General features: G+C 47.3%; 1 protein-coding gene and 1 pseudogene across 1 annotated transcript in view; both read right to left on the bottom strand.

The window, feature by feature from the left end:
* LOC119332770 (probable methyltransferase PMT8) overlaps positions 1-159 on the bottom strand; it is a 5,987-nt gene extending 5,828 nt beyond the window's left edge. The window contains exon 1 of the mRNA XM_037605925.1: positions 3-159. The gene's annotated coding sequence lies outside the window, so the exon portion shown is untranslated. The remainder of the gene's footprint in view (positions 1-2) is intronic.
* Positions 160-1,366: 1,207 nt separating this feature from the next.
* LOC119332762 overlaps positions 1,367-7,239 on the bottom strand; it is a 15,535-nt pseudogene continuing 9,662 nt past the window's right edge.

Here is a 7,239-nt window from a genome sequence, read left to right as displayed (position 1 = left end):
ACCGTCGCGGATCCCGTGCGCGGGCGGCGGGCGGGGGAGTGCCGCCGCGGGCCGGGCGCTCGTCGCCTCCGTTGGCTGGCTGGGGCGGGGCGCGGGTGAGGAGGGCCAGCGGAAGGCCTCGATTTGCGGGGCGAAGCGTGGGAGGGGGGCAGCGAACGCGGAGAGAGAGGGGGCAGGTCTGCACTCTTGGTGGCGCGTGTTAATGAAACCAGCAACAGCAAGATCCGTGAGATGATTAGCATTAGCGAGCAGGGTTGCAGATTAAACTAACACGCCGTGGTACACGGGACGCTGTTAAGCGGAGGGAATGTCCCTCCCGTGCCGAGATGCGCGAGAGCGAGACGGATAATAATAATTGTTATTCTGTGTTAAAAAAATTGTTATTCTAGTACTAGTAGTAGTAGCAAGTACTGGGTCTTTTTTATAATATGATTAACGTTGGGGATTTAGAAGGGATATCTCTGTCAGCGCCGACCCAATGGGAGGGAGGGGAAGGGATACATCATTATTATTTTCTCTCTTCCTTCGCTGTCCTGCTGCTGGTGCTGCAGTGCTGATGCGCGTATGGCCAATCAATCAGCTTTGTCACGTGAGTCTTTCCTTTTGTTTCCGTTTGTTTTTTCCTATGGAGTTTGCTCCTCGAGATGCTGCACTTTCATTCTTTGCCAAGAAGTTGTAGGGCAAGACTTTTAGTGCAACGAGCCGGAGGAAACCCGAACTGGCCACGGCCGAGCAAGAGGGGATGCTCACGTTCTAGAACTACACGCGGCTGCCGACTACGAGAATGTACCGCCTCCGGGCAAAATGCCTGATTGGTTTTCTATATCACGTGCATCCCACATTCCCACACTTACGCACAGATGTTCGACCAGAGATCTACCTATCCATCCATCCATCCACGAGCCGACACGGGCATGCAGCCACCGACACGCAACAGCTTGCTCGACGGAAGTCCATGGGATCCACACAGCAAATGGTCACCAAAATCCACAAATGCCAGCGCCACCCACCGACGCAGCCACACACGGGGCCTCATGTCCAAGGGAGTTATGGCGCGCCCATAATGACCCACCCAAATTTGGTGCGTGAAGGTTGCAGATCTTTTAGCCGCGACACTGCTGCTCATTTCGCTCGTGAGTTCCTGGCCAGAAGGAAAAGAAAAAAAAACTCGCAGGAATCCTAGGGCTCAGACGCTCAAAGTGAGCCCCGGCTGGTTACAGCGACACGCCGACACCATGTGCTTGTTCAGTTGCTCTGGAAGAAGACATTTTACACCAAACAGCCCGGTTCCCACAGGAGTCCAGTAAAAATCGAACATTGCAAAAGCAGGCCCCAGTGTTCAGCACTTCTCGACCAACACAAATCATGCACCACACGGTGCCGAATCGCTTCTTCTAAGCTGTATCTCCCATACATGTGGGAGAAAAAAAAACTGTTCCATCTGAGCAGTCGCAACAAAATGACCACCTTCTCCGTTTAAAAAAAATATCCGCCTTTTCTGTATGATTACATCGAGACCCAACTAAATTTACACAACGATCTCATGTCAGGGCGTCCAATTCTCCACCGCCAAATGCAGCCAGACACAGATCCTGGAACACGTCGACATGTTCCTGTCATTTCTGTTTCAATTTTCAACTATCCCTTCAACACACAACGGCGAATGCGTTTTCAACCTCTTAACACCAAGAATTCCTGCTCATGGCTCCGCCGCACATGGACTCGGCCACGACGGCGAAAAATCTTCTGGGGATCGACCAGACATCAATGCTTTCATGTCACTCCCCATCTACTTTATCTGCATGAAGCCCGAGACCTCGCCTAAGAAAACACGGAGATTTTTCCGGAATTTCTGCCTGTTTGGCCGGTCAAGGGTGCTTGAGAGATTGTTTGAACTTGTCAGGTTATGGAAAGCAAGTGCCAGCCTTGATTTTACAGTCGGATTCTGCTCTTTCTCAAGCAACTCATGGACCAGCCTCTGCAGAGGGAGACGTGATGAGAACACATAGCAAAATAACAAAAATTAAGCCTTAGTATTGTACTTGATCTGATAACTGTTAGCCTATTAGAAAAGTGGTGAGAAAGGACCTGATATAACTCCTGTTCACAAAAAAGTAAAGGAAGCAAAGCATCTGCAGCAGAACCTGCTAGTTCCATTCTGCAACAGTCACATATATCAGATATGTACAACAACAAATAAGGTAAATGGAACAATATGAAGAGAAAATATGAAGTTACAGGATCCTAAATCTATACTGAATGTAGACGTGTGGAGCTCACCTAAAATCTTCAAACAGAAGTAGTTGCAGGAGAAGCCTCAAGAAGTGACTTGATATGCTTTCCTGAAGTTTGCCATTCGATCCGTCAGATTCCATAACCTGCGAGCCAAGCCCTCCTCTGCCTCCAAGTCTTTCTTTGAAATGGTACGAGGCAAGGGCATTTACTGCTGTGAGGCACCTCTCAACAACATCGCCATCCTGCAACATGGAAAACACAAACCTAGCTATATCAGCTGAAGAATATAGACTGTATTTCAACATACAGAATGCACGGCAATGGCAATTGTTTCACATATTATATAGATCAAACAATATTTGTAGACATCACAAGTGGCAGGCAAAAATACATCTGATTATTCATTGTAATTTGCCAGTTATATTGCATTTCAGAAAACAGAAGTTCTGTCCAGTCATCTTATAGCATACACCACATTTTCCATGATTTCAATACACTGAAGGCTTGCTCTGATCACCTTATATCAGTGCAAGAATGATTGCACATTTAGGTGCTCACAGTAGCAAATCAGACAGATATAGAAAGTTGAGCATAGGTTCATAGAGAATCCAGATGCAAGAGTCATTGGTAGCAGAGGGTATGTAGGCACGCCATATAACCAAGCAAGGTCCAGTTGCTACCAACTCAGTAGCTCACTGCAGTGAGTACTGCTGCTATCTGAAAATTTAAGCAAAAGTAGGACAAGCAGTAAATGCAGTTACGTGAAGATCCTCTTGCCTGACTACGCAGGCCAAATTCAAGACTACCAGTAATTCTTCCAAAAGCATCCCTGTTTAAGTGAGCAACCTTCTCAGGGTACACTTCCAACAAGTGCGACATAAGTACAAAATACTGCAAAGAAACCAAATTACTTAGTATCATTTGATTGCCATTATTATATTATACTAGAAGAAAAATGGAAAGAAAAAAAAACTTACATCACGACTTAGTTTAGGGTACTTGAGAAGATCCAAAGATATCAAGGGAGTCACAATATCAAGACCAACATAGATGACCTGCAAAGGTAACATTTGAGTTATTTTCAAACTAACTAAGTAGTAAATGCAGTTAACTCTTGATGTGGACAACAGACAATACCCCTGGTTAAATGTGGACAACAGACAATACCCCTGGTTAAATGGTTAAAGTAAGACATGACAAATGTCCTTTAACCAGAACGCTTTTAGTATTTTTCCTACAGAAACTTTCCTTCAATAACCTCAATGTTTCTGGTTCAAGACATGGCAGATGTATGGCAACCATGTGTCTAATTGGGGGCTAAGCCACAAATACATAGCCTTGAATTTAACAAGGATTTCTTCAAGGCCATATTTCTGGTTCAAGTCCAGGATGTCCCAGCTGTGTCATTTCTTGCTGGTCAAATGCAAGCCCGTAGACAGGTGCAGCACTTAAAACTTCGCAATGCTCCAATTGCATAACTGTGAGTAAACGTTAATTGGCATATTGGTTACCTATCTGACCAAATTGTTCTGTGGTTTTGTGATCATGAGACAATTAAATAGAGTTGGCTACCGATGGCAGAGGTGGACAATTTTGTTTATGGAATTTCCTAAAGGTGACCAGTAACCACAAGTGCTAACAGTAAACAATCTATACTCAACAATATGTACAGTTAATTTTCTTAGAAGCAGAAAATACTGGAAAAACATCAAACGACGTACCTCTGCAATATCTGGGGAGCCTTCAATGTTGCTATCGGATAAGAAACCCACCTGCATTTGCCAACAGTGTCACTTAGTCATCCGGGGGATCTTCGAACAGACAATACACAACAGGGTGTAAGGGTGAAGGTTACCAAATCCTTTGAGCAGATATTTGTTAAAAGCCGAAGCAAAGCACGCAGATCCTTGTACTTTTCGGATTGTGATTCACTTCGCAGAGTTGAAGAAAGCGAGAGCATTACCTAGGCAAAAGAGACAATAATCAAGTCTTATAGAACATTCTCTCTAACATTGATGGCAACTGCACTGTCGGGAAGTTACTCCCTAACATTGATACATCACAAAAGTTTAGAAAAAAAGAGAAGCTCATTTGCTTTGGTCCATATTACATTTGCCACAACAAGGTTCTTTTGTCAGTTTGCAGTAAGTAACATAAATTTGACGAGAGTGCAAATATTTACTGTCCTCACACATTATCTCCAATAGCACAATGATTGTTGACAATTTGTTCCCTTTAACTACATCTGGAAACAGAACAAACACGGATCTCCTGCCCCCGCGCCACCTTCCTAGGGCGTCACAGGTGGCGACCTGCCGCCGCCTCCTCTTGGTCCCAATTCGCGCCCCCTCCCCGAGGCTCTGTTTCCTTCCCTCTCTTCCCCCATGTGGATCCCATCCTCGTCGAGTTTGGCTGCCCGGTGTAGCATGAAGCCTCCTCCAGCACCGCACAGTGCCTCCTTTGGTGCCTCTTCCCCAGATCTGGTAGGCAGAGGCCCACATCCGGCCCCCCGGGTGAGGAGCTCGCCACCACGGCACCCTCCGGTCTCCCTCCCTGTCGGGGCGACCTTGTGGCGCCTCCGGTGCTTGGCTCCCTTCACCATGGGTTGGTGCTGTGCCTGGAGGTCGGGGCCATGGGCTAGAGGGCTGCGATCTCTCGTTCTCTCGCGCTCTATGGCCGTGGGCAGGCTCCGGCTGCGGCAGCGCCCCTGCCTGGCTGGGTGTCGGGTCTGGGTGCATGTAGGAGAGGATTTGGGTGTGGTGACTGCAGCCAGGCGGGCTGCGATCACCGTCCGTCCACTCGTGTGCCGTTGTCTGGCCGTTTCAGCCCAGATTTGGGCGCTGCAGAGGTGTTGCAGGTCCGGTAGGTGGCGTGATCTAAGGTTGGATGGAGACCCTTGTTGCTGCTCGGGTGGGTGTCGTCTGGATGTCAGGTTGGTGGGGTGATGTGGATCCTTGGATGCCAGAGCAGCGGCCATGGAAGGTGGGGCTGCGCGGATGGCTTTACGGCAAGCAAGCGAGGGGAGTGGTGGCGAGTGATCCTGGTGTTATCATGGCTTTGGGAGTGGCGGTGAGTGATCCTGGTGTTATCATGGCTCTTGCAGTGGCGGCCTCCAGTCTTGGTCTAGAGGCCTCGAGCTGGCGGCAGCAGTTCTCCCCTCGGGTTGGGTGGCGACCTTGGTACCCCTTGTGTCACGGATGAGGCTCAGAGCAAAAGCTCCGCGCTCCGTCGCCGGCGATGCCTACGAGTATCGTATCCCTCTTGGGGGCATCGTTGTGGGTCCCCTCTCCATGTCAGGGCTCCGGGTGAAAACCCTTGTATGTCTTCTTAGGCTCAGCGACTGTGGTGCGTTGTGTCGTCTCCCTCTTGCGGGTGTCTTCCTAGAAGCTCAGGTACCTACAGGTCGCGGCTCGTCGGCGTATTCAAGCATGCTTTGATCCTGGTGTGAAGCTTCTTCAATTGTGGCGTGGGGTGGCCTCGTTGCCCTCCTACCTTTTACACATGACCTCGTTGTCACCATTCTCGGTCCTCGCTGTCCGTTGGCAGGATCGGCGCTCTGCGGCCTGGAGCAAGAGGGCAGGCGGACCTCTTCGGCCATAGCTTGGCGTGTACGGTGCAGTGAGGCGCGGTTTCAACCCAGGTTGGTAGTCTCAGTTGCCTAGTGTTGGGTCTGGCTACTCCTGTTCTCTTGCTCGGCTTTGTGCTGGTGGCATTCTCGCTACTTTCCTGGATGTCGTTTTTTATTTTGACCTGCTTTGCAAGAGGATTTCCTCATCACCTTGTATGATTCGGCCGTTTGTGATTTATATATAGAGCAGGGACCAAGACTGTTTCGAGAGAAAACTACATATGAAAAGCCCAAAGAAAATCCCCTTCCCTAATGGCATGTTTGGATAGATAGGGATTAGAGCCAATCCTTTTGTATAGGCTAGCTCTAATGGAGCTCTACTAGAAGCAAAAGGCCCGACCCAACACAACAATGGGCACATGCCGCATGTGCCATGCAAACATGGCAAAAATGTATGGAGCAGGCGCGTGAACACAAACCACCTTGTTAAACATGCACGCGTGTGTATTTGAGAAAAAGGAATGTTAGAGCATCATTGTGGAGAAAATTTTCTGGCACAGAATAACACAGTAATAAGAATTCCTGTTCTTACCTTTCCAATATTATGAGAGGAGTATATCTGGAGCAGACGTAAGCAAAAGCTCATCAAAACTGATGTCTCCTTACCATCCAGGAATACAGCTTGACCATCAATGAAGTCAACCACAAACTTGAGTATCATGTATATGACTTCAGACTAAAAAAATAAGAAACATTATTCTAGGATCTTCAAGGTTCAAATTCACATGTCTAAGCGTGATATGATTTTATCTAAAAATAATTGATAGGATGCATCAACAGATGAGCTACAATACCTGATTTTTGTACACCTCCAGAAGAGTCAAGAGTGAGTTCATCACAGTATGACCCATCTCAAACAGAACCTTTTGAGTGCGAGGCTGAGTAGCTCTAGCAGCTCCTCTTAGCCGTTCCAATAGGCAACAGACCTACAGTTATTTTCCATTATACTAGCCTCAAAGAGCTTAAAGCAAATAACATGCATACTCACCATGTAGATAACATCTGGTTGATGTGCAACAGATTTAAGATCACTCCTACTAGCATTTTCTACTAGGCATCCTGTGACTGGTCCCATGAGGTCTCTCAAATACCTTTGTCAAACCAACACAGGCTCTGTTAAATCTCACATATTTATTCATTATAAGATAACATACAGCAGCTCAAAAGGGCTTACTGCACAGATGCTTCGGGATCTTTGATGCAGGAAGCTGCACATGCAAGTGTTTCTGCTAGAGATCTCTGTGAAGGTGTGGTAAGTAGTAACAAAAGCATAAGGTCTTCACAAATGAAAGCATAAGTTAAAACTGCATGGTGAGTGCATATAACACTTACCTGTAAACGTCCACTCAATGAAAATAAAGAACGCCCACTTGCAA

This window comes from Triticum dicoccoides, chromosome 1B (genome assembly GCF_002162155.2).
Source record: "Triticum dicoccoides isolate Atlit2015 ecotype Zavitan chromosome 1B, WEW_v2.0, whole genome shotgun sequence".
In the NCBI taxonomy this organism is placed as follows: domain Eukaryota; kingdom Viridiplantae; phylum Streptophyta; class Magnoliopsida; order Poales; family Poaceae; genus Triticum; species Triticum dicoccoides.
This window is presented reverse-complemented; position numbering and strand designations above follow the sequence as displayed.